Source organism: Brassica oleracea, chromosome C8 (assembly GCF_000695525.1).
Source record: "Brassica oleracea var. oleracea cultivar TO1000 chromosome C8, BOL, whole genome shotgun sequence".
Classification (NCBI taxonomy): domain Eukaryota; kingdom Viridiplantae; phylum Streptophyta; class Magnoliopsida; order Brassicales; family Brassicaceae; genus Brassica; species Brassica oleracea.
Genome location: NC_027755.1, coordinates 14316445 through 14324357, shown reverse-complemented (window position 1 = coordinate 14324357; position 7913 = coordinate 14316445). Strand labels below are relative to the sequence as shown.

The 7913-nt window shown below is 37.2% G+C and overlaps 1 long non-coding RNA gene across 2 annotated transcripts; it reads left to right on the top strand.

Moving 5' to 3' along the window:
* Nucleotides 1-1742: 1742 nt before the first annotated feature.
* LOC106308027 lies at nt 1743-6353 on the top strand. Of its 2 annotated transcripts, none has more exons than XR_001263464.1 (5): nt 1743-1939; nt 2216-2495; nt 5239-5535; nt 5611-5716; nt 6095-6353. It is a non-coding gene; the product is annotated as an uncharacterized LOC106308027 (long non-coding RNA). The 2 variants fall into 2 exon arrangements; XR_001263463.1 differs by having other exon boundaries at nt 5037-5535.
* Nucleotides 6354-7913: the final 1560 nt, after the last annotated feature.

The following is a 7913-nucleotide window of genomic DNA, read 5'->3' as shown; positions in this document are numbered from 1 at the left end:
AATCATGAAGTGGATGGTCCATAACCTAGACTATACAAGTTCAAGACTATAGTCCATTGGGGGTTTACATCCAGCCACATGGAAGACCCATTCAACCTTATGTCTTTATCAGTTTGACCATGTCATTATGTAGAGTATCTTTGTAATCAATTCTCTATTTGACTCCACCTTGTATGAACCACTATATATAGTGGTGTAAGCAATAAGAAATATATAACACATTCTCACAAAACTTCTCTCAAATCTTAACAGAATTAATCTTTTTAACTAATATTTTAGTGATTATTATTTCAGCTGCAGGTTTTATTGAATGGAAAACCCATAAGTAACCTACGGACCAATGTCTAACATATATGTTATATATTTGAAGGATCTAAAGCTGGTTTTACATCTCGTGAACCAAATTATATCATCTTGAGTTTTGGTATATGCAGAAGTAGCTAGATCGATTGATCACTCTAAACTCTCTTTGATTTGGATCCGCTCGTGATTCTTACGCAGTCGTTTCTCGTTTGTTTCAGGTTCGCGACTCCGTCGAAACTCGAAAGAAAGAAACGTAAGGAAGAAGAAAGCAAAGACACACGAGACGTTAAAGAGTTCCCCGTCAATGGACTAGGTACATCTCCTTCAGGATCGGTACCTAGAATTCACTATCACAGTGTTTACAGAAGGTTTCTCTCTCTAGACTAAAATGGCAATCCCTCTCCTCTGTATCGTTATCCAGATAAAGAAGATGATGTTGTTACGGGTTGTTATATGAGGTGTTATCCTTACAACGCGTCCATCGAGTCTTCACGTAAGTCTTCACACTTCTTGGGCTTTAGTCGATCACTGAGGCCAACACCAACTTACTCCATAACTTCTGTAACAGGTTCTTCACTCTTGGGCTTCGCTGGAGTGGAGTCGAGCACCGCATCTCACAATCTCCACCTTGGTCTCGAAACGACTCGCTGTCTGAAAACCCTAGCACCGAAACACTTTGATTCGGTCCTGTCTTGCTGAATGATCTTCAACCCTGTTCATCTGTGTTTGCCGATCCTGGTTACCCAACTCCTGTGTCCTCACTTCAAGTCTGCTTCTCATCTGCTCATCTAGCACGTATATACCACCAGGGGCGGATCTAGAAAAATATTATATATGGGGCACAATACATTTTTATATATAGTTTATATAAATATTTTTTTACAGTTTTTATTATATTATTGTTAAAATACTATATGCTTACAATAAATCTTCCGACTAAATAAATATCCTCTCTGTGTTTCTGAAAATACTGTTTTACAAATGTTTTTCTGAAAAGATATATTTTATGCTTTTAATACATTTTTATATGAGTTAATAATCAGATTGTAATCTTAAAATAATAAGTACATTTACTTAACTACTATTAGTTAATCTTTTATTATCAGATTTAATATATTTTAATACATATAAAACATAAAATGTTTATCTTTTCAGAAATAGAATGAGGGAAAAACGAAATTTGAACCTCAAAATTGATATTTACGCAACAAAACTGAACAAATTAGACAAATATAACTAATTTAATGAAGTTTAAGATAATAAGAAATAACACAAATAAATATGAGAACAAAGAGTAGCTATATACGTGTTACGTTTGACAAAAATAAATAAATTACAAAAAGATGAATATGGTCAAACATTGGAACCTGTGGCACCACTGAAATAATTTAACCAAATATTCCAGATTAACATACTCAAAATTGTGTTAAAAACAAAAATTATAAAGTTAGCATGGGGCACGTGCCTCACCTGCTATACGGCTAGGTCCGCCCCTGTATACCACCCTCGTCTCATCTGTCTTCGGAGACGAGCTCATCTCTCAGTCGCCTTCTCAGTTCCAAAGACGATTGTTCCCGCTCTTCCTAGTCTTCGATGACCTTCAATCGAGCCAGATAACCCTCGAACTTCTCACTAGGTAAAGTCTTTGTTAACATGTCTGCTGGATTAACCGAAGTATGAATTTTTAGAACTCGAACCACTCCATCTGCTATAATCTCTCTGATGAAATTATACTTTACTGCCATATGCTTTGTTGTCTCTCTGTAGATGTAGTTCCTTGATAGATAGATTGCACTTTGAGAATCACAATTTACCTCTGTCACATCATCACTGAACCTTAGCTCCTTGCATATTCCTTTGAGCCATATGCCTTCTCTGATTGCTTCCGATAATGATATATATTCTGCTTCAGTGGTCGATAAGGCTACCACCTTTTGCAGTCTTCATCTCCAGCTCACGGTGTTTCCTCCAACCGTAAACACGTAGCTTTCTATGGACCTCCTTCTGTCCAAGTCTGCTGCATAATCGGAGTCACAGTAGCCTCTGATTACGAAGTCTTTCTACTTAGTGAAAGTTAAGTTTAGCTTTAGCGCTCCTTGAATGTATCTCCTTTATCCATTTCACTGCATACGCAAGATCTGTCCTGGATCCAACCGTGGCGTACATGAGGCTTCCTACTGCGCTTGAGTAAGGTACATTCTCCATCTCCTTTGCCTCTAGTGCTTCCTCTGCTTCTGATAAAGATTTTTGTTTAAACTGAGAGCCGAGCGCTGTATTCACTGCCCTGCAATTCTCCATACCAAAAGTCTTTAGAACTTTAGATAGATAGTCGTTTTGAGATAGAACCAAGGAGGCTTTGGCTCCGTCTCTAAAGATGTCCATCCCGAGAATTCTTCTAGCAGGTTCTAAGTCCTTCATTTCGAACTCTGTGCTCAAATGATCCTTCACGCTCTAGACAACGCTCATCTTCTTTGAAGCAATTAACATGTCGTCCACGTATAGTAATAGATACACTCTATCTTCAACTGTTGATCCCTTATAATAAACGCAGGGATCATACTCGCTTCTGTTGAACTTCTGCTTAGCCATAAACTCATCAAACATGTGATTCCACTCTCTAGGTGATTGTTTCAAACCGTAGAGAGATCTCTTTAGCAAGCACACTAGGTCTTATTTTCCCTTCTGAATGTAACCTTCTGGTTGCTCCATAAAGATATTTTCTTTTAGAACTCCATTCAGAAAGGCTGTCTTTCCGTCCATTTGTTCTAGCTCCATGTCGAAATGAACTACTGCTGATAGGAGTAACCTGATTGAAACGTGCTTCACAACAGGTGCGAATACCTCGTTGTAATAAAAACCTTCTATCTGGCAAAGCCCTTGGCTACCAGCCTAGACTTGTATCTTGGTGGTTGATCAATCCCTAGAACTCCTGGCTTGAGTTTGTAAACCCACTTGCATCCAATCACTATATGATTCTTTGGCCTTTCAACGTAGAACCACATTTGATTCTTCTCCAATGATTCCATTTCCTCAGCTGATGCACCATTCCATAGATCTCCATCTTTGCTTTGCTGAGCTTCTAAATAACTCTTAGGTTCGTCTGAATTTACATCTTCTGCGCTAGATAGTGTATAGGCTAAATAATCCGCATCCTCAAACTTCGAAGGTGGCTTAATGTTCCTTATTTCTCGGTCTCTGGCCAGTAAGTATGATCCTAAATCATGCGCCGGCTCAGCTTCTTTATCTGATTCTTGATCATCTTCTGATACCGACTCTGAAGCTTCTTCTTCTATGACTGATTCTTCAGAGACTGCTCCACCTGAATTTGAAGTCAGTCCAACAAAATATTCTTCCAAATTACTCTTGAAGTCACTTTCTTCAATGTCTTATCTTTCTCAATCACACTCTGAACTTCTTTGTCTTCATCTCTGTTATTAAACAGTTTATCCTCATCGAACACAACATCTTTGCCGATCACGATCTTCTTTTCTTCCAATAACCAAACTATGTATCCTTTTGTGCCTTGAGCGTAGCCCACTAAGATACCCTTTACTGCTCTTGGACTGATCTTCTGTTTCACTTGATGAACATAAGCTCCACATCCAAAACTTCTCAAATGACTGTACTCTGGGTCATTCCTGTCCATCTTGCCTCCGGGACATCAAAGTTTATGGATGCATTAGGAGACCGGTTGATCAAGTAAACTGTTGTCGATGCCGCTTCAGCCCAGAAGCTTCCACTTAACCCAGTTTCGTGTAGCATTGCTCTGACTTTGTCCATGATTGTGCGATTCATTCTTTCTGACACACCGTTCTGTTGCACAATTCATCAAACCTCTGATTGCAAAACTCAAGCTCATTGTCGGTTCTCAAGAACTGCATCTTCTTTCCAGCTTGATTTTCCACCAACAATTTCCATTCTGCAAAACAAGTAAAAGCCTCATCTTTAGTTTTAAAAAAATATATCCAAATTTTTTTTGAGTAGTCATCAGTAAAAGTAAGAAAGTAATGAGCCCATGATAAGCTCGATGTTGTGTTGGGTGATCCCCAAAGATCCGAATGAATGTAGTCCAGTGTCCCTTGTGTAGTGTGCTTTTCCTTAGAGAAGCTCTGCTTATGAGACTTTCCCATAGCACATGATACGCATAATCCAAGGTGTCTAATTTCCTATCGCTTAACATAACCCTTCTTTGCCAACGTTTCCATTGAGCTGATGTTCATGTGAGCCAAGCGAGTGTGCCATCTTCTTGTGTGATCTACGCTGTTCTTTGTTGTGTTTTCCTCTGCTCTCCTGACACTTCCTTCTAGATAATAGAAGCCATTGTTATAACTTCCTGTTAGGATCTTTCTATTATCTTTGTAGAAGAAAATATTATAATCATTTCCCTCGTAATTGCACCCCGACTGCTCCAGTTGTCCATATGATATCACGTTTCTGCCCATCTCTGGCATGTACCTGACGTTGTTGAGAGTCACCACTGAGCCATCTTTGTTGTCGATTGTAATCTTACCAATGCCTCTGACAATGCAAAATGAGTTATTTCCCATCATCATTTTGTTTCCTTCAAACTCCACCAGATCTGTTAAGATCTCCTTTCTAGGTGTGATGTGAAAGGTACAGCCGGAATCTAAAACCCATTCTTCCTCTGACACAAACAAGCTATCTGTTAGAGCCATAGGACCTGGTAGATTTGCTGCAACATTCGCTGAGTTCGAGGACCTTCTTTCTTTCAGGGCAATCACGCTTCCAGTGTCCCTCAGCTCCACAGACCCAACACGTCTTGTCTGTTTTCCCTGAAGGCTTGCCTCTGGACTTTGATCTCATTCTACCCCTTTGCTTGTTGTTCCAAGGCTTGTTGCCTCCATTTTCATTTCTCTGTGCTGATCTTCCTCTAGCATCAACGTACAGCCCCTCTGACTGTTTCCACTTTCACAGTAAGCCTTTCTGCTTGAGCTCTGCTTCCTTTGAATAAGCAGCAGTAAGGAAGAAACGTAAGGAAGAAGAAAGCAAAAACACACGAGATGTTTTAAAGTTTTCCGTCAATGGACTAGGTACATCTCCTTCAGGATCGGTACCTAGAATTCACTATCACAGTGTTTGCAGAAGGTTTCTCTCTCTAGACTACAATGGCAGTCCCTCTCCTCTGTATCGTAATCCAGATAAAGAAGATGATGTTGTTACGGGTTGTTATATGAGGTGTTATCCTCTACAACGCGTCCATCGAGTCTTCACGTAAGTCTTCACACTTCTTGGGCTTTAGTCGATCAACGAGGCCCGCACCAACTTACTCCCTAACTTCTGTAACAGGTTCTTCACTCTTGGGCTTCCGATGGGCTTCGCTGGAGTGGAGTCAAGCACCACCTCTCACAGTATACATCGAACATGAATTCTATTTTCAGGTTAAAAAAGACTGGTATGCTTGAGGACGGTTGTTTTCTTTATCTCCTTCACTATAAAAGTAGAGAACTAAACTGGGAATTTGGCGATTGCACCCATCAGTTTTTGGTTTCTTGGAAGCAGATTCAAATAACTAATTTCATAAAATATGCGGGAAAATACTCGATAAGAAAAACGAAAATGATATTCTCTAAAATAAAAAATTATAAAAAATGAGAGTAAATAAATCAGAAGTAAGACTTATGTGTAATCCGATGAAACTCTGTTTGTTCTTTTATAATAATATCATTTCATAAGATTGAACGTTTTAGTTTGAAAGATTTAGTAATGATGATTTTGGATAACTTTTATGAAGTATGAGTTGGAATTTAAATGATTGTTAATCATACTGTAGAGAAGCTACTGCAAGCTGCAATCCACATGATCTGGAGAGAAAGAAATATTCTGCTCAAGGTCTACACAAGCTGTTGGATAAGAATGTGAAAAAGAAAATGTGAGAAATGGTCTTGCTCTTTTGAGATCTACAGATAACAAGAAGCATGAAGGTCTTATACAATTTTGGTTTGGCACTAGATTGTAAAGTTAATATCTAGAGTCTCAGATTTTGTTTGCACTTGATGTACAAAACATGTTTTTCGGTGAGTATAATTTAACGTTCCTTCAAAAAAAAAAAAATTATACTGCAAAGTTGATGTTGTTGATGAAAAAAAGAAGTTGATGTTGTTTGATTGGCGTCCTAGAATAATGGTCAATACAATGTTAAATATATTATGCATGCATATATTTTACATTCTTAAACCCCACATACAATATTATTTTATGGATCCTTATATATATATATATATATAATATGTAGATATAAACATGGGAAAGAAGTCCAACCAGTGTTCTAAAACGCGTTAGATGACTGTATAGCGCCTAGCCGTATAGGCGGATGAAATATAGAGGTATATACGGATATATACTTTACATGAAATATAAGTATAAGATAAATATATATACATTAATTTGAAATAAAACTGAACATAAATATATTTCAAATCCAATTTTATGTAAAAGTATATATTTTAACATATATAAATAGTTTTAAATTATAAAATTAAAGCCATTTTAAAAATATTAAGATGATAAATTTAAAATGATTTTGCAACAATTATACTAATATCTACAATCATATAAATACATAAAATAAGTAAAAGTAATATAAATAACAACATTAATAAAATATAATAATAATATTAATAGTTTATTTTTTTGAATATTAATGCTTAAAATCTACCTAGGCGTCCGCGTAAACCGCATGATGTCCGCCTAAACGCTATTATTCACCTGAATTATAGAAATCCGCATAAAATACTGTATAACATGAAAATAGTACGGTCAATTACCGTATAGCGCTGGCGTTAGGAGTTTTCAAGACTCCTAAGACAAATGTTGTAGTATAGTGATTGTCGAACCAGTTCTGAGGGATATCAAAGCACTGAGAATGAAAGTACTCACTTAATCTAAGTGCAACCAATGATTTAGATGGGTTTTAAGCTATGACTAAAACTAGAAAGCAATAACAGAATGATACTTCTTGACTAAGGGAAAAGAGAACTCATGGGCATAGGGATTAGACCTTGGGTGATCAAGTATCGAACTAAGGATGGCAAATGATCAATCAAACTATCAACCTTAAGCCTAGACACAATTCTAAGCAAGCTCTATGTCTAGATGAATGCTCATTTGCTAACATATCTCAAACATCAAATGTCTTTGGTTGAATAATATGAAAGCAATCATTACGAACAAGTCTATTAGCTATCTTAGCACCTTTAACAACAAATGTCTTTGGCAAAGTATGCTAAAAGCTAAGAAGAGTTGTCTCGGGCATTTCCTCGAACACCTTTCGGGGGGGAAATGCCTAAGGTTCAACTACTCAGTGGCCAACTCAGAAGATGCTTTATGCTCACTCTACTAGCAAGGAAATATGAATGATCTACACTAAAACATCCTAGAACTAACCTAATCACCCTTAATCTCCCTAACCCATGAATTCAAAAGGTGATTACTCACTAATCTCCATGATTCCTATTAAACCCATATTGGATTTCAGATTAATCATGTAGAGAAATAGAGAAGAAATCAACAATAACACAAGAACATAACAATCAAGATCCAAGAGATTGAACTTCTCAAGAGAGTTTTTGTGTATTTCTCAATAGATCAAA